The following is a 23,132-nucleotide window of genomic DNA, read 5'->3' as shown; positions in this document are numbered from 1 at the left end:
CTCTTGGGTGTCCTGCTTGCAGCTGGTCCATGGGGTTTTGGGGGCCGTGAGGCCTACAACTGAATCCCTCTTGGCTGATCTGTCTCTGTGGTCAGCAGTATCCGAAAAGTGGCAGCCCAGCCCCCACTCCTGTTTGCTGCCCCTTCCGGTGGCAGGATTTCCCTTCATAAGCCCACCCACCCACACACTCCAAGCAGAGCAGGCCATACAGGTACACCTCCTTAGTGCTGCACAGGCCCAGAAGAGCTCGTTAGCCCCTTCTTCACTAGAGTGAGGGCATGTCCCTTCACATATCCCACCTCTCGAGTTGGAAAGGCTGCTCGGGGATGGAGACAAGCTGCACTCAGATTTCCTGTGAAAATAAATCAGCAGGGTCCTTTCCCACCCAGTGTCGGACTCTGAAGCTAGAGGGTTGTAGCCCAAGGTACCATGGCATTATATGTGGGTTTGCATCTTTCACGGTGTGGATCCAGCACAGGGGTGCATGATCTGTGATCATGGGTAAGAGGCTACCCACCAGGACCTGAGGGAATCCACAGCCCATTTAATTACTAATGCCTCCTTTTCAATAACTGAGGAAGCCTTTTCTCTAGGAAATAAATATAGAAGTGGGTGTTCTCCAAAGTCTGGTCAGAGTACGGCGCCGAGTCCGAAGTCGGAGGCGTCATGGGAAAAATCAGGGCTGAAGAGCATAGTCTTGCTTTCAAGTCACTAAAAGCTTCCTTGCATTTCTCATCCCATTGGATCCTCTTGGAGTTATGAGTTCCATAAGGGAGGCCATGACTGAGACAAAACCAGGGACAAACCTTTGGTAACAGCCAGCCAGGCTGAGAAAACACCCCACTTCCCTCTTTGTCTGGGGGAATTGAGCATGCTGCTGGGGCCTGTAGCTTTTCAACCACTGGTTTCATAATGCCAGTTCCTACGCAGAACCCCAATAGGTTATTTCATCTATAGCTAATCTACATTTTGCAGGGTTGGCCACCGTAAGTCCCTTGTCCTTGGGAGCTTTCATTACAGTCTTTAAGTGCTACAGGTGGTCTTCCCAGGTAGGACTACGGACAACAATTTTGTCTATGTAGGCAGCAGCGTATGGATGGCTAGGACTGAGGATCCTATTCGTAAGCCTTTAGAAAGTCGTGGCAGCTCTGTGGAGGCCAAAAGGCAGAGTCTTGAACTGAAAGTGCCCCAAAGGGGTGGAGAAAGCAGTTTTCTCTTGGGAGGAGACAGCTAAAGAGATCTGCCAATAACCTTTTGTTAGGTCAATAGTCCTCACATGCTTTGCTAGTCCAAGCCATTCTAGTAACTTGTCTACCCTTGGCACTGGGTAGGCATCACATTTCAAGATGGAATTAACCTTGCTGAAGTCAAAGTAAAACCAGACCCACCCAACCCAAACCATCTGGTTTGGGAAAGAGTACTATGGGTCGCCCCCATTCATTTTTGGATTCCACAATTACCCCCATCTCCAATTTCGATCCCACTTCCTCTCAGACTGTATCCCACATCCTCCATGGCAGTGGTTTGGAGTTCTGGGGTTCTCCCTGACTAGATGGCCCAGGGTGGTCTGCAGATGATGGTGGACCAACTGCATTATCCCTGGGTGGGAAAGAATACCGTCACAAAGTCCTTGATCAACTAGAGGAGCTGCTTCCTTTGCACAGGGGAGAGTCCCTCACCCCCCATACCATGACCAGTTCTTGACTGCTGGATACAGGGGCCCTAATTCAGGTTCTGTAGAAGAATGAGTTTTCAGCAGGGCCTCTCATGTCTTCCAAGGTTTGAGAAGATTCTCACGATAGACCTTGGTTTCTTTTTTCTTCCCAGGTAGTTTTATCTCATAGTCCACTAGCCGTACCTGCCTGACCACTTCAAATGGACCCCGCCATCAGGACATTAACTTAAACTTAGCTGAGGGTATTAGCAGAAGGACACAGTTGTCCAGGTGGAAAGTTCATAGTCATGCCTCTCTATTATAATTTTGTTCCTGCGCATGTTGGGCCTCTCTCAAATTCTCTGTGGTGCACACCCCTATGTTTCTGAGTTGTTCCCTCATTGTCAGATGTCTCAGGTTGTGCTTAAGGCACCTGCATCCTGTTCTGCCCAACCTTCTTGCGGCACATTCAGGATTCCCCACAGTTAGTGACCATAAAGCAACTCAAACACAAAGAACCCTGTAGAGGCTTGTGGGACCTCCTTTATGGCAAACAGGAGTGGTGGGAGTAGCTGGTCCCACTGGGGTTGTCACTAACAAAGCAACTCAACATTCCCTTCAGAGTCTTATTAAACCTCTCTACTAAGCCATCGGTCTGCAGCTGGGACACTGAGTTATCAGGGACTTGATCTTCAGAAAGGAGCATAATCCGCACATCAGCTGGGAGGTGAAGTTAGTCCCTTAGGTCTGTTAGTGTTTTGCAAGGAAATCCCACACATGAGAAGAACTTCAAGAGTTCTGGGGCTATCACTGGAGCTCTCATGAAGCAAACAGAAACAGCGTCCCATTGGCACAGACCATCTTGACCACACGCTCTGCAGCCGCTGCAGTGCCGTAAGTGTAAGTGTAGACATGCCCTTCGTAGATGACAGATCATTGTAATGGGGCTGTCAAAAGGAAGTTAGGTCCAAGGCCAGCAGTACCACCTTCTGGTGATACTCTGGCTTGTGTGGCATAGTGGTGAGAGTCAATGGTTGCTTTGCCTAGTGGTTGGAGTCAGTGGCAGTAATCGCCCAATTGCAAGTGTCAGTGGCTACTTTGCCTAGCAATTGGGGCCACTGGTTTTTTCGCCCAGTGGCCAGAGTCAGTGGCCACTTTGCCTAGCAACTGTAGTCAACAGCTGTGTCACCCAGTGATGAGAGTCCACTGCCAGGAAGTCAGTGGCCGCTTTGCCTAGCGGCTACAGTCAGCAGCAGCAGTAGGGACCCCAGGACCAGCTACACTGGCTGCTGCTCGGGTGGCTCCAGGGAGCACCTGAGCCATGGTCCTGGGGGTGCCTTGGGGACCAACCGAGCAGCAGCGGTCCTGGGGCGGCTGGAACAGTGGCCCCAGGGGCACCTGGAGGCCATCTGGAGAGTGGTACCTGGGAGCAGCAGCCAAGCACAGCCCTCCTTCAGCAGGGCCCCCCCAGAGCAACGTGGCCACAGAAGTAGGGTTTTAGTCAGGGGTATTTTTGGTTAAAGTCTTGGACAGGTCACAGGCCGTGAATTTTTATTTATTGCCTGTGACCTGTCCATCCCTCCCCCTCCCCTGGCCTGCTGCTCGACTCCCCATTTGCTGCCTTGCCCCACTCACCCGCCCACCTCTCATCTCACCTGTGGGGCCCAGGGCGGTCGCCCCAATTCACCGTACCCAAGGGGGTGGCATAAGAAAGCCAATAGACCATCTGCCAAATCATCCCTAGAGCAGGTACTATCTGTATAGTTTTCTCTGCTAAGAGCAGTCAGGCTCCAAACAGCCCATCAGTCTTCTTGGATGGACAAATTAAATAGGTCCTCTACCACAAAGGGAAACAGGCCCTCCAGAACACAAAGGATTCTCTACAGGTTTTCATTGTATTCACTAAGCAAACTACGCCCATTAGGGATGCCAGTCCATTGCTAGCTGTATGTGCAGCAAAAACCCGACTAGACTTTTCTTTCTTGGGTGACGCTAGGTAAAAGGTACAGGGCTTTGAAGTGAGGGTAGATAAGGGAGAGAATTTGAGATGAAAAGGATTGTTAGCTATCTAGTGTAATCTATCCATGGGATTGTTTTCTTGGGTTGTATCCAGTCTACCTTTATATATTGCACGATTCATTTTCTTTGCAAGGCTATTCCACTGTCTAACAGAACTCAAACTGGGGAAAGTTTCCAAACATGGCACACATGGCAGGAAGCGAGGAGAGAAAAGATGTTTATTGTGTCTTAATTTCAGATTTGTATCTTAAATTCATAGCTCCAGTTTTCTCCCAGCCAGGCTGTTATATCGAACACTCGCTGACCAGAGCAGGGGTGACTAACTGCAGTGCTTACTGGGAAGCACTAAGAGGGATCTTAGGGAAGGCAGATCAGATAGAGGAGAAGAAGAGCTGGCAGGGGGCTGGTCTACTTGAGGAGTTAGTGTGAATGAAGAACCCAAGCTGAATCCACCCATGGCCTGAAGTCCTTATTCCTCAGCATCTTATGGCTGGCTTAAATAGAAGCACATGCTCCTGGGTCCAAACATTGTGGCTGTCTTCTTTTAGTTTCAGGTCTCCAATTTCATAGCTATCATTGACATTTTCTTAGGCCCTAATGAAAGGCAATATGGTTAGGTACAGGAAAATGACACTTTTCGAAATTGCACCAGCCGTTCCTGCTTTGCCACTGGCTTGCCATGGAACCATGGCCATTTTCCCCATAGCTGGAAGGTGCTTGGTCCTGCTGTGAAGGGAGGGGGCTGGACTCAAGGTCACTTCCAGTTCTATGAGATAGGCATATCTCCATTTTACTTGACATAGCCCTGGCTGGGATGATTTAGTTGGGGATTGGTCCTGCTTTGAGCACGAGGTTGGACTACTCACCTCCTGAGGTCCCTTCCAACCCTGATATTCTATGATTGCCCAGCTCACATTCCCCTGGCCCCAAACACAGCCTACTCTGAGCCACTGAGAGCATATATACTTAGCCACAGTTCTTCCGCTGCTCTCTTCAGCACCTTCCAACCCACAGAAGCACCTCAATTTCATCCTTTCTCCCTTCCCTGAACAAAATCACAGCCCCCTTCAACCTGCTGGACCCCACCTGCCACCACCAGAAGATGGTGCTCACCTCAGCAAGCAGAAAGCCTCATGCTCACAGCACATTGGCAGTGTTTCTGCACCTACTCCCTCCCATGCGGTTATACTGGTCTCCATGGCAGTTGTTGCCAATGCGCACTGACTTCCCCTCCGGCTCCCAGCCCGATGGCAGAGTTGGAAAAGGATTGGGAGCAGATTCCAGATGGGACAAATCACGACACACTTTGCACAAGAGAGCTAATCAGGCATCGAGGTGGCACATGTGTTTCCCCAAATCCTAGGAAGTTAGTGCCCAGATGAGAGGCACATAAGGACTGGCATTTCCCTATGGGTTGACTTCCCCATTTTCTACAACACTTGACTCCCCTTCGCACCCCCACAATCAGATTGCTTAGCCTTTTCCTTTCAGAATCAAGCTACCTGCTAGCATGAGTATTGACAGTGCAAGTGGGAGGTGGGTGAGTGGTGCATTTAATTCACGGATGGGTCTGGAAGAGATGGCAGCTCAGTTGGGGATAGTTTTTGTCTCAGTTGCCTGAATACCGCTGAAGAGGGAAGCAAAAGACACCACCACTACCACTTAGCAACATGTGAAAAGGTGAGGGGGATGGGAGACGCTGCAAACGCATTTTGAGGACTTACCGCTGGCTAGCCACAGCTACCTCTATGTAATCCTGAAGCTCTTTGGCACAAGTCTCTGGAAGCAGGAAGCAGAGGATTCCTGCAGTCACTGGAGTGCTTCCAAATATCACCATGGAAATAGCGGGATGGTACTTGTCCAAGAGACCAACCAGAGGGGAGATGATGCCACCCATTCTGGCTAACATAGAACATAAACCCAAACTGGTCTGCCTAGTAACAGAGGAAAGCAGAGAAGGTGTGAACAGGATGCAGTAGAAGGTCTTTGCTTATGGGGTTGTCTCCAGTGGTCTAGATCCTTGTTCTGTTCTGCAGCATGACAGAATCGCAGTTCAAGACCTGATCAATGCCCTACTTCCCGGGACGTTAAGTGATGCTGGAAGTCAATCAACAGCCTTTTGTCTTTAAATATCTGCAGAAATCTTCCATCTTTGCATTACCATCAGTAGGGGCAGTATTGCAGATAGGGCTCCAGTGTTTGGAGAAGGCTGCTTAAAGTAACCACAGGGCTCAAATCAGTGGGGTCTTATCACGGACTGTAACTGATTATTGCAGAAAAAAACAGTGGCCAAAGGAAGATGTTTTCCAAACAGATTAACTTGATGAAACACAATCCATCAGTGGGTAGATGGGAGGAAAAAGCAACAACTAGTGGATTCTGGTTTTGAGGCAAATAGCCAGCCCAGCTCCATGCTCCCAGGCCATGCTGCCTCTCAGACAGTAAGCGACGCAGATGGTCACCCAGTCTGGCGTCTTGTCTCAACCCAAAGCCATTAATACAGAGCAATACCATCTCTCTATATCAGTATGTCCGTGACCCACATCACCACAGCATCTTGGATTCAAATTAATCCATTTGATTTCTAGATCAAAACCGAAGACTGACCACTGCCTGTTCTACAATTGCAGAAAAGATAAAAAGTGGGGCTGCTGAGGAATTAGAGTGGAGTATAGGAGGAAGGGCTATTTTTTCATCAGGGATTGATCCAGATCATCTGGAATCATAGCAAATAGAACTCTCTGGACTTTCAGAGCCACTATTTCATTCCTGAAAGCCTCCATTACCAGTGAAAATAATAAAACCCACCTAGTGGTGAAAATAGCCTAAGGATTTCAATCTTAGAGGAAACCCAGTTCCTGGGCAAAGGAAGGGGAGCTCACCTGAGAACAGTGGGGAACAGCTCTGCACAACAGACACAGGAGGTAGATAAAGAGGCAAACTTCCCTATCACAGCCAGCGACATGACCACCACCGGCAAATCTGGTGGCAAAAGGCAATACTGTTAAACAAAGCTTATATAGGGGGTTGGGGAGCAGTGAGCACAGTTAGGGCTGTCCCATACGGGCCTGCCAAGAGGCAAAGCTAGCATACATGTACCGCTACACTAAGGAACACACCTCCAGTGGGAACCACCAGAACCAGCATCAAAGGATGGTTCTGCTCTGGAAAGTGACTGCAGAGATGGCATCTCAGGGTTTCGCGTTTATCACGCCTCCCCAATTCCTAGATCAAATGTATTCAGTGTACCAAGTGCCAAGAGCCTTTCCCTAGCGACCTGCCCTACAAACTCACCCTGGATTCTGAAAAATAAGATGAGTGTTTTTTCCTCTTCATCACTATAACCGGTAATCAGAGATTGCCCAGACCAGATTATGCTCTCAGTTATACTTTCTAGCCCCTTACCTTCAGATCATGCTTTTATTTATTCCTGTGTAACCCTCACCATCTTCACGTGCTCCCCCAATGACCCCTGTGCAGCCCAGTTGACTTCAGACTATGCCCTTGTTGACAACTGCGTAATGAGGGGTAGAATTTGAACCTGCAATTAGAACTTTTGCAATTGTGCGAATGATTTACTAGCCCACTTAGAATCCAGTTCCCATAGATGTCCTGGATCTGCAGAATCAACAGGAGTGAAAACTTATTTCTGGCATTGAAGTCAACACATACTACTTGAGACACACACAGGGAGTCAATCCATGGGGTAAGTCCTTGTCAGACTAGAATCACACTTTACAGAATCCCCAAGGTTTCCAGTGCAACTTCAGCCAACTGCCAATAAAGACCAACTTGTATTAGGTAATCAATTGCAGCCGCTCTCTTGGATGGTTGTTTGAGATAAGTTACACTGTACTACCCTCTAGGAGCCAGATAGAGAGGGGCAGTGAATCATCCAGGTGAAATCAGCAGAGTTCTATCGGCCGCTGACTTCACTGGATTTACACTAACATCAAACGTAGCTCGTGATGCTTCTGAGGGAGATTTTCAAAGGTACAAATAAGAATTATGCCCTCAATTCCAATTAACCTTCAGAGCTGGCTGCAAAACTGCCCTTTGTGTCTTTGCAAATCTTTCCCATTATGTTCTTTCTTCTTATTTTTATGATTGTTTCTTATTTGTTATTATGATAGCATCTAGGAGCTCCAATCATGGACTAGGACCCCACTGTGCTAGGTGCTGTACAAATACAGAGCAAAGTGACAGCTCCTGCCCCACAGACCATACAATTTAAGTACAAGACAAGAGAAAACACAAACAGTGGAGCACAAGGAAACAATGAGACAATACTGTGTAAATAGACCAGAAAGACACAGGTGGGGGAGGGGTAGAATATACAAGCAAAGTGATCAATGTGATGTTGGCTAATGGCACATTAGTGCCACAGTTTTGGAGGAGGGAAGAGTTACTTAGGAAGGGATCAGCTACATGAAAAGAAAAGGGAAGGGAAGGGGGAGATGGGACAGCACAAGGGTGGAGAGGCATAAGAGCGGTCAAATGGGTCAAGACCAATAGTCCATCTAGCCTAGTATCCTGTCTTCCAACAGTGGCCCATGTCAGGTGCCCCAGGGGGAATGAACAGAACAGGTAATCATCAAGTGATCCAGCCCCTGTTGTCCACTCCCAGCTTCTGGCAAACAGAGGCAGTTGTGGAGTAAAGGTGAGGTGAAGAGACTCTGAGGAGGGAGAAGGAGAATTGAGGCAAACAGCCAATCAGCACAGAACAGAGTCAGAGAACAGTCGTACAGTTTTGGCTGGAATGTCCAGAAGTCCCCTGCTTGGGTCCTCGTGCACCCGGAGCGAGGAGGTCTGTAGAGTTCTGGGTCCAGAGAGCTGCTGGGGAATGAGGTGGCCCTTTTTAGTTTAGTTAACTAGCCAGGGGATTCAGCTTTTCTAACCTACCTACCCAGATGCCAGCAGGCTACTGTCACTACTCAAATCACTGGCTCTGCAACAAGCCCCAAGCACTGGCGAAGGCTGAAGCAAGCATGAATCGCTCCAGCCCACTTCAGTCCCTTTGAAAAGTGCTAGTACAGAACCATAGCATCAGCATGTTCTAAAGAAATTTGTAACGGGTTTCCTTGCATCTTGTACAGTGCTGAGCACACTGCCGGCACTTCCAAACCAACAACAGGGGAAGGCGGTGAGATCACAGGCAGCAGGAGGGAAAAGAGGAGGAAAAAATGAGGAGGGTGGGAGGGAAAGAAAAACACTTCCAGCCCTTAAAAACTTCTCCTTGGCTTGCAAGAGGGAAGTGTCTCCTTGACAGGCACACCACATTGTTCCACGGAGCTTGCCTGCGAGACTGGAGGAATTTTAAAGAACCAGGCATAGATGCTGATTCCGTGGCTGAAGCACCCACATGGAAAAATTAGTGGGTGCTCTGCGCCCACCGGCAACAAAGCTCCCCGCCCCACTCACCTCACCTCCTCCTCCTCCCCTGCGTCCCCGTTCCTCCACCTACCTCCCAGTGCTTGCTGCCACCAAATAGCTGTAGCAAGTTCCGGGATGGGGATTTGGGGAAGGAGTCGGAATTGGGGAAGAGAGGGGGCGGAGTTGGGGGGAATGGGGGCAGGAGGGGGCAGGGCGGGGCGGTGGAGTTGGGGCAGGGCTGGGGGCAGAGGTGGGGGTCAAGCACCCACCGGCGCCAGTAGAAGTCGGCATCTATGGAACCGGTAATGTAAAGAGAGAAGAAAGTAACACTAAGAAAATCCAGAAATTCATCAGGAATGGAGCCATGTGGGTGTCATCTCCAGAAAACGTGGCTCAGGCACTGAAAGCAAGTGTTAGAAGTCAATAGAGAGGGCCCCAGTCAGCTGAGCTATGGAAGGAAAGAAAATGGAGTACAAAAGGAAAGTGTCTGGGACTCGACGGCTCCAGGTACCGGGTGGGTTGGGCTGCACTCTAGGGACTTGCTATGTACCTTTTGGGATGCAGGTGATGATGAGACACATGGCTCCGCCCAGGAGCAGAAAGCAGCCCTGGCATTTCTTCCTCCCAAACCACTGCAGCAGGAAGATACAGCCGAAGCGAGCTGGTATTTCAACAGCCCCGAGCACAAGCTGCATCAGGTAAATGTCCAAGCCAAAACTCCCCACGTTAAGGCTCAGGCCACAGTACACCAGGCTGTTCACAAACCTGAAAGCAAAGCAGAGTAGAGTGTATACATCCCCAGGAGTGTGGTTAGCTTTAGGTGACCCCTGTTTCCATGGGGAAGAGAAACATCCATTACTTGTGCTATAGAGTAAGTACTCCATGAAAGCCAAGGCACGGAGTGCTGGAAGACTCTGTGAGGGAGGTAATATCAAAATGGCTGCTACTGAGCCTGTACCACTGTAGCAAATATTCCAGTGGCTGTGAGGACCAGGGGAAGTGCTGAATATATCTGAGAAAGGTTCAAACAGCAATTTGTGCTGTATATGTGTAAGCAGAGTCAGGATGAGCTCTACTCTGACATCTGGTGATGAATTGTGGTGAGTTGTGGAAAAGAACTTCAGGGGCTGGTCTTGTTTGCATAGTCACACCCACTCTGCCTAGCATGAGCCCACAGCTACCCCAAATGGTCACTTAGGCTGCTGTGGGGATCCCCAGTTTCTCTGTTATTGGAGCAGAAAGAATACAGTGTTGTTACCCTGATTATGTGAATCAAGGCCAGCGGAACTGTTTTATGACCAAGGGACTCACCATCAACTAAGTAGCACTCGCTAGACAAGGGACATGGGTTCCAAAACCCAGTGAATTGAGACAGGTTGGTGACAGGTATTTGTGCCGGATGGGGTGGGCCTGAAACATCAATTGCACCTCTTCTTCTCCTCTCCACTGTTGAATATCAAAGCTAATTTTGATTCTATTAAGAGTCTAGTTACAGGTTGCTGTGCTGAATTCACTTTGGGCCAATGGCACCCCTACTACAAGCAGAAATTACTAAAGAGCTAAGATCACTGAGTGCTGTGTTAACTAGTGGGGGAGCCTGAAGATGTATTGCTAAGTGGCTGGCAGAGTGGAACAGTTTGTGGGATGGTTGAAGTGGCCCACGGGATGGCAAGAGGAGCGGAGTGGAGCAGTTTGCAAGACGGTTGGAGTGGCCCATGGGATGGCAAATGGAGTGAAGCAGTGCAGAATGGGGCAGTTCGTGGGATGGCTGAAGCGGCTCATGGTAAAGGCTGCAGCAGAACCCCACAGAGAGGCAAGGCAGTAGGCCTTGGACCACGTAAGGTGCCCCTTAACACCCTGCATGCCCCTTTCTTCCCCCAGTCCCATTTCCATCCAGCTGGAGTATGCGTGTGTAGAACTCTGCAGATAAACTTTTGAACTCTGGGGCTGCAGGAACAGAGACTTTTGGGGTGTTGGACTTTTGAGACTTTGAGGTGATCTTTTAGGTGGCTGGACTTAAGACTCTGAGGGGAAAAACTTACTTGGGATGAGTCTTTTGCTCACGGTTTGTGTTATTAATCCTGTTTGTGGTGTTTCCCCAACATAATGCCGCATTGTTTCCCTCCTTAATTAAAAGGATTTTGCTACACTCGGACTCCGTGCTTGCGAGAGGGGAAGTATTGCCTCCTAGAGGCGCCCAGGGGGTGGTATGTAATTGTCCCAGGTCAAAGGGTGGGGGCTTGAGCCGGTTTTGCATTGTGTTATTGAAACGGAACCCCTCCATACTGAACCCGGCCCTTGTTGCTGCCAACTCAGACAGGCAGAATGAAATACATATGAAAGCCACAGGGGCAAATAAACTGGGAGAATGAGCAAAAGGTTGCCCTGCTCTTAACAGTAGCAGGCATATTAGCCCTAGGTGTACACAATGCATTCCAGGTGGGGAAAGACAGGAAAGCTTTGCAAAAATAAAGCAAATGTTGGAGCATTACTGTGTCATTAGAAAAAAAATGTTACTTGTGAAAGATATATGTTCAGAATGAGAACATAGAACATAGAATGAAGGGAAACAATAGAGAGGTTTGTTAGACTTCCAAACAGGTCTGTCAATATGGAAAACTAAAAGATTTCCTCACTAAAGGCCAGAGTGTCCTGGGGTGTGCCAATAAACAACTCCATGAATGGTCACTAAGGAAGATGAATCTGACACTAGAAAGGGCAATATGTTTATGCCAGACAGCAGAACAAATACAAACCCTAGAGAAAGTCACAAAGCATATGACTCAGTAGCAGAGCTAAGCCAGCAAGGGAAAGGTTCACAGAAATTAAAATAGAAAACAGGAAACAATGTCAACAATATGGCAACCAGCATGACCATAGGAAATACCCAGCATTTGGGCAAATATGTGGAAACTGTAATAATCCAACCATTGTGCTAAAGTGCGCAGAGAAGCAGGAAATTAAATGCAGAATGGGACTCCTCACGTGAAAAGGAAGACCTGTTCTTATGCATAATAAGGGCACACCAATTGTGGTTCCCTCCGTGATGAGAAGAAAAATATTGGAATGAATGCATGAAGGGCACCTTGGAAAGACCAAATCAAAAAGGAGAGCAAGAGAGATTGTATTCTGGCCATAGATGAATAGCGACACCAAAGAAATAGTGAGTAAATGTGGAATGTGTCAGATGTGCATAGATTCTCAGCAGAAAGAATCAATGATATTGCAAAAGCAACTCAGTCCATGGGACAAAGTCAGAATTCACATGTTCAGCGTGGGAAGACAAGATCACTTGAAAATAATTCACAAAGTGATCCTGTTATGGACAATGAGTCTGAACAGAGGATGTTTCAGAGACTGATCGAGGGTTGTTCAGTCAGCTATTGTATTTGTTATAGTTTTTTTTTTAGTTTAATTTAATAGTATTTTAGTTCCATTACAAAATTGAGAAAAGGGCTCTGAAAAAGAAAAGGGGTGCTATGGACTAAGGTCCCTCCGGAGTGCAGAGAGTGCATTCTTTCTGCAATCATTTGATCATTTTTCTGTGAGGCATTGTATGCTGGGTAAGAAAAACATAGGAACACAGGACAGAGCAAAGTCAGAGGCTGCAACTAAAGAATAGTAGGAAATTTTGTTACCTAATTTCTATACATAGTGTCTGTGCTTAATAAAGGGTTTATCTAAAACTGTTCCACTTGTCCCTAAGATATCACTCTAGTCATATTTGCACTAGTGCTTTTAATAGATCCTTGCTATAGCCGTATAGGCTTGGGCAGTGATTGTGGAGATCTCACAAGGAGAGCAGTAATCAGATGGGAGGTCTTTAAGGATAGCCTAGGGTCTACAGGAAATGGTTCTCTTGATATAGCAGGTGGCACTCTGAGTCATTGCTGAATCAATGACCTACCCTGACATTAGTATACGGCACTTCTACAGCCTCTTACAAACATTCATTTTCACCTATGAGAGGTAGGGTTACCCTCCACTTTAGAGATGGGGAACTGAGACAAAGAGAGGTTAAGTGACTTGCCCAAGGTCACACAGAGTCTGTGGCAAAGCTGGGAACTGAATCTAAATCTTTTGAGTCCCAATTTAGCATTATGATCACAAGGCCATCTTTCATCTTTATTACTCATGAAAAAAACATGTGGTGGTGTTTCGCAGAACAGTACATTTGCTCATTCATCTCTTAAGGGAGTAAGAAGAGGACACACGTTAATATGAAACCCAAGGCACATTAGGTGGCTTTACAAAATTTTGGTGCACCAGATATCCATGCCTATTTTTTAAGAAGTCATAAAATGGAGAAATATTTGGAGGACTTATCAGGCATAACACATAATTAAAGTGGTTTTCCCAGGGCCGGTGCAAGGAAGTTTCACCTAGCACGCAAAACTTCCACCTTGCACCCCCCCCCCCCCGCAGCTAACCCTGCCCCACCATGGCAGCTAACTCAGCCCCCTACCCGGGGAGCCCCCCTCCACAGCAGCTACCCCCCCACACCATGACAGCTAACCCCTCTCCCCCCCATCCCCCCATGGCAGCTAACCCTGTCTGGGGAGACTTCCCCCTTCCCCCCCCCCCCCGGCCGCCCCGGCAGCTAACCCTGCCTAGGGAGACTTCCCCCCGCCCGGCAGCTAACCCTGCCTGGGGAGACCTCCTGCTGAAACTAAGCTTGCCTGAGTAGCCCGCCCCAGCTCTCCTCGGCTCTGCCTCCTCCACTGAGCACGCTGGCGCTGCTCTAATTCTCCTCCCCACCCAGGCTTGCAGTGCTGATTGGAGGAGACTTAAAACTGGGCTGTGTGCTCAGCAGAGGAGTCAGAGTGGAGGTGAGCTGGGGCAGGGAGCTGTTCCCCTGTACACCCCCCCCTCATTATTGTGGGCAGCCCTCTCCACGTGCCCCCCCCCCCACCCAGCTCACCTCCACGTCCTCGCCTGATGGGGCTTTTAGGTGCCCCCAACCACTAGGCGCCTAGGTGGTCGCCTAGTTTGCCTAAATGGTTGCACCGGCCCTGTGTTTTCCTCAAGTGCGGCTTCCTGAAGAGATCCAGGATATTTCCAGATTTGCTCTTTTTTCAGGTGTCATCTTCAAAATTCACAAGCAAAAGGGTCAAAATATAAAAGAGAAACCAATGGCTGGATCCAACTCTTACTGAAGCCAAAGGAAAGACTTCCAGAAACCCCAGGGAAAGGAGATTGGTACCAAGAGGGTTCTGGTGATGAGAGGCAGAGAACTGCAGCATGACCATTCCCTGCTCTGCCTGAGTTGGGGCAAGGACCTGTACCCAGGTGAGTGCCCTAATCAGCAAGCTATTCTTGGGTCGGTCTCTCTCTCTCTCTCTCTCACACACACACACAGACACACACACACACACACACACACACACACACTCTTCCATCCCGAACCTAAGAATCCTTCCCGTTGAAACTGACCTTTTTGTGCAAAAAGTTTCGGTTTTAACCAATCAGTATTTTTCTGACCAAAAAAAACCCAAAACCTTTCATCGAAAGATTCCTGAACAGCTCTAATTAGAAGGGCCTAGCTAATATCTTTGTTGCCCCATGTACGTGGTCTGGCCATGAATTTGTCATCCAGGGCAATGGGAGGCAGTTGGAGTTTTCAACGACTTGCAGGACTTTGAAGAGACAGTACAGTTACTTCCTTGTGAAGCGTTTGCAAAAATCACATCAAAGGAGCACCACCTCTGAGCCGTCTTACCCCATTTTTGGCAAACAAGAGTTAGCATTAGAGGCTCTTTGGAGGACAAGAAAATAACATGAATGCACAGCGATGAGGTTTTTGCTCATATGAGGTTTGAGAGCATTCTGTTTCTATGGGGAGATTTTGAAAATTCCCCAAGGAATTTATGCACAGAAGTCCCACTGACTTGAAACACGTGCATCTAACTCCATTAGTTTCTTCTGAAAATCTCTCCCCCTTCCCCCCCCCCCACACATTTTAGGTCATTTGCAAGAAGATTCAAAGACAATTTCCCCCAAGAGCTGCTTACCAAGAAAACTTTCCTTTGTGGTCCTTGTGGCACTGAAACCACAAGGCCTGAAACCAGGTGATCAGTGCTTGAGCCTGGGAAAGATTTGGAGAGTGTAGCAAGGGCTGTGTTGACATTGCAAGCTGTCACCTTAAAAGTGGGGGAGAGGGGCAGGGCTCCTGCTTGCACTCTATGGGGTTCTGTAGGGAATGATGCCAGCTAGGCCTAGCAGTAAGCAGCCTAAAATAAGACAACATGAGTTATGTATCTATATTTTAGGGAGTAGCCAACTTTGTCTTGCTCTGTTTTGGGGTTCTTGTGTGTCCTTCAGAATTCTAAGAAATAAGAGTCTTGAACTGTAACCTTCCAGCAAGGCTTTTTCTGTCTATCTAACTTCTGTGTGTGTGTATGCTCTGAACATAACTGTTTGTTCACAGGAAGCACAAGAGCCATTAAAATATTTTTAAAGCTCTTGTATCCATTTATATAAATATTTATCCTCTGGCTCTCTTTCCACCTCCCCCACCCCCACAAGAGATTTCTGACTCCCCATGTGCAGCACGTTTTTCAAACGGATCGCCTGACTCCAAACCTTTTAGGAGAGTGACCGACTCCCATCTCAACATTCGTTACCTGGTCCAGCAGTTCTGCTGGGATGCTTTGCTTATTTGCACACGCTGCCTTTTGAAGCAGTTTTTTGGCTACCTCTATCTTCCCTTTCGTTGAAAGCCAGCGAGCAGATTCTGGAAGGACCCTACAAAGTGGTTGAAAACCCACAGTTACCCACTTAACTGTATCCCTAACTTCATCTACCCGATATGTCTTCAGTGCTATTACGTTCAATCTGATTGAGCGTGTTTACAACAGGAGACATGCAGATCTTCTGAGGCAAAATGGCTCAGATTTGTATTTGGGGGGTGCTTTGTTTCAATAGAAATAATTGTATTGTGCTGCCTACAGTTAGGGTCTTAAATCCATATTTAGGCACCTCAATAAAAGTGGCCTGATAGTCAAATACACTGAGCTCCCATTAACTTTGTATACGACTTTACAAGATCAGGGTATAATGTGAAATAACCTCCCCTTTGATGTGTAGATGAATCCAGTCCGTAAAGCCCGTGTGTAACCTGGATCACAAACAACTAGGGTGACCAGATGCAGGGGCGACTCCAGGCACCAGCACTCCAAGCACGTACCTGGGGCGGCAAGCCACTGGGGGCGCTCTGCCGGTCGCCACGAGGGCAGCAGGCAGGGTGCCTTCTGCAGCTTGCCTGCGGAGGGTCCGCTGGTCCTGCGGCTTCGGCGGACTTACCGCAGGCACGCCTGCAGGAGGTCCGCCGAAGCCGCAGGACCAGTGGACCCTCCATGCTTGGTGTGGCAAAATGTCTAGAGCCGCCCCTGACCAGACATCCCGATTTTATAGGGACAGTCCCGATTTTGGAGTCTTTTTCTTATATAGGCTCCTATTACCCCCCCACCCCATCCCGATTTTTCACACTTGCTGTTTGGCAGGCCTGCACAACTCGTAAAGCAGCGAGGACCACATTACTCCAAAGAAAACAGCTGAGGGCCGAAACCTCCCAGCCCCGCAGAAACACTCTGCCCCAGGGCCGCCCAGCCCTGCGGAAACAAGCCCTCCTTCCCTAGCACCGCCCCAACAAAACAGCAGTGGGCCAAAAAGGAAGGTTGGGAGTGGGGAGGTGATAGTTTATTTTAAATCAACCCGGGGCTCCCAGCTGAAGAGGTGGCTGGGAGCCCTCAGAGGCAAATTAAAGGGCCCAGGGCTCCAGTGGCTGGGGGAACCCGCCAGGGCCGGCTCTAGGTTTTTTACTGCCTCAAGCAAAAAAAAATGTGGCTGTCCCCCATCCCAGCCCTGGGCTCCCCTCTGTACCCCCTGCTGCTCCAGTCCTGGGCTCTCCCCCCACCCACCCACACCCCCTGCTGCCCCAGCATTGGGCTTCCCCCTTTCCTCCCCACCAGTGCCCTCCCCCGACCCCGCTGCTGCCCCAGCCCTGGGTTCCCCCCCACCAGTGCCCTCCACACACACCTCCTGCCACCCCAGCCCTGGGTCACTGGTAACTCGCTCCCAGGGCGGGTCATTCAGCAGGAATTTTGGATGTGCACAGAACACAGACAGAATTGGTTCCCACATGGTTACAGAACTGCAGTAAAGTAGAACAATTTTCAGCTTGTGTGATTGGAGGATATCTGGATGCATATTATAAGACTGTCCTCCATAAATGAGGAAAAGTGGAGGTGCCTTTATTATTCTTTTGTTCCACTCTTTCTTTCTATGGGGAATTTGCCAATGCAATATCACTGTCTTCCTTTTAAACAAACAAAAAGGCAATGGCTGTTGAAAATAGCAATTCCAGTCCTAATAAGCATTTCTTGCTCAGCTTTATCCTACTTTTTCTACAGCAAGTTACAGTGGATCAGTATATTTGATTTGGGAGAAATGAAGTAACAGCTGCCCAAACTGAGCTCGAGCACTCCTGAATTTTGAGGTGTTCAAATCTGGAAGGCAGGTGCTGGAGGGGGGAGCTGTGGGCTCCGCGGGGGAGTATGGCAGCAATGTGTCTGGAGCTGCATGGAGCTAGACACGCTGGTCTTAGTGGCACGGTAAGGGGGCTGGGCATTGGAGAAAGAGTAGGAGGTTCCAGGGGGCAGTCAAGGGACAGGGAGCGGGGGGTTTGGATAGGCAAAGGTTCGGGGGGGCAGTCAGGGGACAGGCAGCAGTTGGGTAGGCATGGGAGTCCCAGGGATTTATCAGGGGACAGGTAGGGGGTGGGGGATTTAGAATCCCCTCGCGGGCCACACAGTCAGGCTCCACGGGCCGCATGTTGTGCAAGCCTGCTGTTTGGTCATCCTACAAACAACACTGCAATGGATGGGAAAAGCTCTCTGGCAAAAGCGTATTTACCATATGTAAAAGAAAAGACCAAACATTGGGGCCGATCCAGCAATCTGCAACAGCTTCCAGTTGCGAACCCCATAAGCTAAGCCAGACAAAGCCATCTGTCCAATGGAAAAGCAGCAAAAAGAGATAGATACTGGATGTGTCCGGCAGGAGACTCCAACCCATTCAGTGCGTAGAAACATTAACACAGATTGAACTCCTAAGAATCCTAATGGTTCAGCATCATTTAAAGGACTTTTTTTCTATTCCAGATAAGTATAAAATAATAATTCCCTACCTCTCAATACTTCTGAGAGTCTTGCTTAACTAACCTTTGTGAATCTCCATGGAAAAATGCTCCATACATGTAAAGTATATTATTAAGAGAGGGGCTTCCATGACTGTGTGTAGACAGTGATCTCAGAGATACAATAGCCTATAACCACTCATGAGAGATACTAATGACAACCCGAGCACAAACCAACCAACATTTCACATTCTCCAACTATGCTTTCTGCCTGCCTCCCACCAAATACTGGGCCAGATTCTCCTCTTCCCTTTACTGGTGCCACTCCCCTGACTTTAATGCGATTACTCCTGATTTACACCAGCATGAGAGAAAGATCAGTCCCACTGTATTTAAAAGACATTACATTGGAAGCACGTTTTAAAAAACATGTAGTACGTAATTACACAGCACTTTTGTCCAGCAGCTTTTTCATTGCTTTTTTTTAAGACCACAGATATTGTGAAGCTAAAACATCTTTAGCAGTGAGGAAATTTTACCTAAGGCCAATGTGCTTATAGTGAAACCAGACACAGCAAAACCCACAAGACATCTCCAAGCCATGTAGACATAGAAATTCGGTGCTAAGGCTACTCCAACACCAAATGCCCCCATCATAAGCATGGAAAGCAATGTAACCGGACGCCATCCTATTCTGGGAGAGGAAACATATTTGTAAATCAGCATTCTCTCCTAAAACAGCCGGAAGGGCACCTGAGTACTATTGTGATGGGCATCAATGTAAGAGCTTGGATTATTGGTGGTTGATACAATGCCAAAAGGAAGTGTTTAAATAGTATTGCTGTAGAATCAGAGTTCTCGTTAAGATTATTGGAAGTGACTCCTGATTTTGGACCCCCAACTTGACATACCTTAAAGAGGCCTGGTTTTCACAGAGTGGGTGGCTCGACGCTTTCTGAAAAAACTGATCCCTTTAAAGTGGTGTGAGCTGAGCATAGGGTGACCAGATGTCTCGATTTTATAGGGACAGTTCAGGTATCTGGGGCTCTGTCTTATATAGGCACCTATTACCCCACACCCTCGTCCTGATTTTTCACACTTGCTGTCTGGTCACCCTAGCTGGGTACCCAAAAGGACTTCTTCTAACAGCAGCCGATCTCCCTGGGAGGGACTGTGAATGGGAGCTAGAAGACAATCAGTGTGTGGACACACCTTCTGAAAGACTCCACAGGACAGAGCAGAAGGCAAAGCAATGGACACTTTTGAATGGATTTGAGAAACATCCAAGGGACATTTAATTAGAGACCATCATAATGGGACACTTCCTGAGGGACTCACATCTCTCCTCTTTTGAGGTAACTGGGGTCACAGCAGAAAGATGTTTATTTCTTAGTTTATACTTAAAACACAATCATACCCACCAAATCCACTTCAGTTCTCCCCATGTTTGAACTGCCCTGTACATTCTGTCTTCTGTGTCTCTTAGAGAAGCTTAGCAACTTAGGGCAGGAGCGACCTTAGTGCATTGTTAGCAGTAAATACAAGCTTGCAGAGCTCCATACACCCCTTCTTAACATAAGAAAGGGACAGAGGGTACCTGTCACTGCCCAGCACTTGCCTGCTTTGTGTAGGAAAAGAACACAAGTAGAAGGGGATGAGGAAAAATGGGAGCAGGGAATTGTGAAGAGACTAGTGAGACTGAGGTTGTTGAGGGAGGCGGGAAGGAAGAAGTTCAGAAAATGCCCCACCGTCACCAATAGCAACCTTTTAATCTGTGTCTTTCTGGTCTATTTACATTGCAATCTCTTTGGGGAAGACTGTTACTATTGGCTTCTTGTACAGCATATGGCACAATGGGCCGTTGATCTCAGCTGGAGCCTCTAATAAGATGGGCTGGTTGAAAAATTTCTGTCAAAATGTTGGACAGAAAATTGGGTGTTCCACAATTTGAAATTTTTCACAAAGAGTGGCTGCTTTCTGTGAGGAAAAGTTCATTTTTCGTTTGAAATCAAATGCCTGAAAAAAGCCAAAATATTTCAATTTGGATATACTCATGCAGCTACTCATGGCAGTTATACTCCACTGCCTCTTCTTGTAGCGTTGGCAGGAATGTTTCTGTGGGTTAGTGTGCTGTTCAGTGGTGTGGTGGAAATATTCCTTGAGTCGGAGACGGCAAAAGTAGGATTCCAGGTTACCGCAGAACTGTATCATGTTCGTGGGGGTGGTGGGGCAGAAGGAGAGGCCCTGAGATAGGACAGACAGCCCCCCAACCTGCAGCAAATACTCATCAGCAACTACACACCACACAACAGAAACACTAAGCCAGGAACTAATCCCTGCAACAAACCGCATTGCCAACTCTGTCCGCATATCTATTCAAGGGACACCATCATAGGACCTAATCACATCAGCCACACCATCAGGGGCTCGTTCATCTGCACATCTACCAATGTGATATATGCCATCATGTGCCAGCAATGCCATTCTGCAATGTACATTGGCCAAACTGGACAGTCTCCATACAAAAGAACAAATGGACACAAATCGAACATTAAGAATTGTAACATTCAAAAACCAGTAGGAGAGCAACCTCCCTGGACACTCAATAACAGACTTAAAAGTGGCCATTCTTCAACAAAAAAACTTCAGAAACAGACTCCAAAGAGAGACTGCGGAACTGGAATTAATTTGCAAACTTGACACCATCAAATTAGGCCTGAATAAAAACTGGGAGTGGCTGGGTCACTAAAAAAAAATCAATTTCCCCTCAATTGATACTCACATCTTCTTGTCAACAGTTCGAAATGGGTCACATCCACCCTAATTGAATTGGCCATATTAGCACTGATCCCCCTGCCCAACCATGCGGTAAGGCAACTCCTATCTTTTCATGTGCTGTGTATTTATACCTGCTATTGTATTTTCAACTCCATGCATCTGATGAAGTGCGTTTTAGCCCACAAAAGCTTATGCCCAAATAAATTTGTTAGTCTCTAAGGTGCCACAAGGACTCCTCGTTGTTTTTGCTGATACAGACTAACACAGCTACCCCTCTGAAACCTGTCAAAATACACCTCCCATGATGCACTTGATTCTCTCTCCAAGAGGGGTAACAGTGGTGATTCATGGAAGATGTAGTCCAACTTGGGAGCTTGGCTGGGGCAGAATCCACAAACTCCGTGCCAGCCAGGTGAGGGTTAATGAACTGCGATGGGCTTAAGCAGCCCTTCCCCACCTTACCTGAAGGTATATCAGGCTTGGAGGTAAGGCATGAAAAGGCAAAGTCTAGCTCTGTCAGCAACAGCAGCCCTGGAAGGGGAATAGACCTTCATAGATTCCAAGGCCAGAAAGACCATCGTGATTATCTAAGCCTGACCTCCTGTGTGTAACACATGCCATAGAATTTCCCCAAAGTAATTCCCAGTGAAGATCTTTTAGAAAAACATCCAATCTTGATTTAAAATTTGTCAGTGACGTAGAATCCACCACAGCCCTTGGTAAATTGTTCCAGTGGTTAATTATTCTGACTTAAAAATTTACACTTTATTTCTAGTCTATATTTGTCTAGATTAAGGATCTTGTTATACTTTTCTCAGCTAGACTGAACAGCCCATTATTAAATATTTGTTCCCCATGTAGGTACTAATAGTCTGTAATCAATACACGCTCTCTCTGTTTAACTACACAGGTTGAGTTCCTTGAATCTATCACTATAAGGCAGCTTTTGTAATCCTTTAATCATTCTCATGGCTGTTCTCTGAACCTTCTCCTAGATATCAAGATCCTTCTTGAACTCTGGGCACCAGAACTGTTCAGTGTTCCAGCAGCAGTCACACTAGTGCCAAATACAAATGTAAAAAAAATAACCTCTCTACTCCTACTCAAGATTACCCTGTTTATTCATCCAAGGATTTGGTCACAGTGTCCTACTGGGAACTCATGTTCAGCTGATTATCCACCATGACCCCCAAATATCTTTCAGAGTCACTGCTTCCCAGGATAGAGTTCCCCCCACCCACCGGCAAGCCTGTAAGTATGGCCTGCATTCTTCATTCCTAGATGTATACATTTAGCCACATTTAAAATGCCTATTTTTGACTTGCACCCAGCTTACCAAGTGATCCAGATCACTCTGTATCAGTGTCCTGTCATCTTCATTATTTACCACTCCCCCAATTTTGTGTCACCGGAAAACTTTATCAGTGATGACTATGTTTCTTCCAGGTCACTAACGAAAATATTAAATAGCACAGGGCTAAGAACCAATCCTCGCAGGACCCCTCCAGAAACACACCTTGTTTGATGATGATTCCCATTTACGATTACAGTTTGAGACCTATCAGTTAACCACTTTTTTAAACTTTATTTTTACTGTTTTTATATAAAATATAAGCATAAAACAAAACAGATATAAATATGTACACAAAGTGGCAATAGCATATAAATAATAAAGTTCAATGTTCATTGAAAAACAAACAAAAATAGAAAACCCTGAACCCATAAAGGTCATGCAGGGTATTAATTACTGAAGTGATTTAATAGCTAAATAAGTGAGAACATAGTCTATGAGTATCAGGGATTAATGTATGCTAAGATGCAAAGGTATGCAATAGTTTCATGTGTGACCAGATGTCCTTGTATTTTTTTCACATTTCTCTGGACTAGATGATGTCTCGATCCTATAATTCTATATTGCATCAACACTATTATTACCTTTATCAACAAAATTTATAATCTCATCAAAAAGATGTCAAGTTAGCTTGACATAGGGTGACCAGATGTCCCAATTTTATAGGGACAGTCTCGATTTTTGGGTCTCTCTCTTATATAGGCTCTTATTACCCCTCACCCTCCGTCCTGATTTTTCACATTTGCTGTCTGCTCACCCTAGTTTGACAGGATCTATTTTCCATAAACCTCATGTTGATTGGCATTAATTATAGTAACCTC

At 47.2% G+C, this 23,132-nt stretch overlaps 1 pseudogene; it reads right to left on the bottom strand.

Moving 5' to 3' along the window:
- Positions 1-5,393: 5,393 nt before the first annotated feature.
- Positions 5,394-23,132, bottom strand: part of LOC127046016 (solute carrier family 22 member 13-like) — a 43,349-nt pseudogene continuing 25,610 nt past the window's right edge.

Source organism: Gopherus flavomarginatus, chromosome 2 (assembly GCF_025201925.1).
Source record: "Gopherus flavomarginatus isolate rGopFla2 chromosome 2, rGopFla2.mat.asm, whole genome shotgun sequence".
NCBI classification, from domain to species: domain Eukaryota; kingdom Metazoa; phylum Chordata; order Testudines; family Testudinidae; genus Gopherus; species Gopherus flavomarginatus.
The sequence above is the reverse complement of the archived record's forward strand: the minus strand, read 5'-3'. Positions and strand labels throughout refer to the sequence as shown.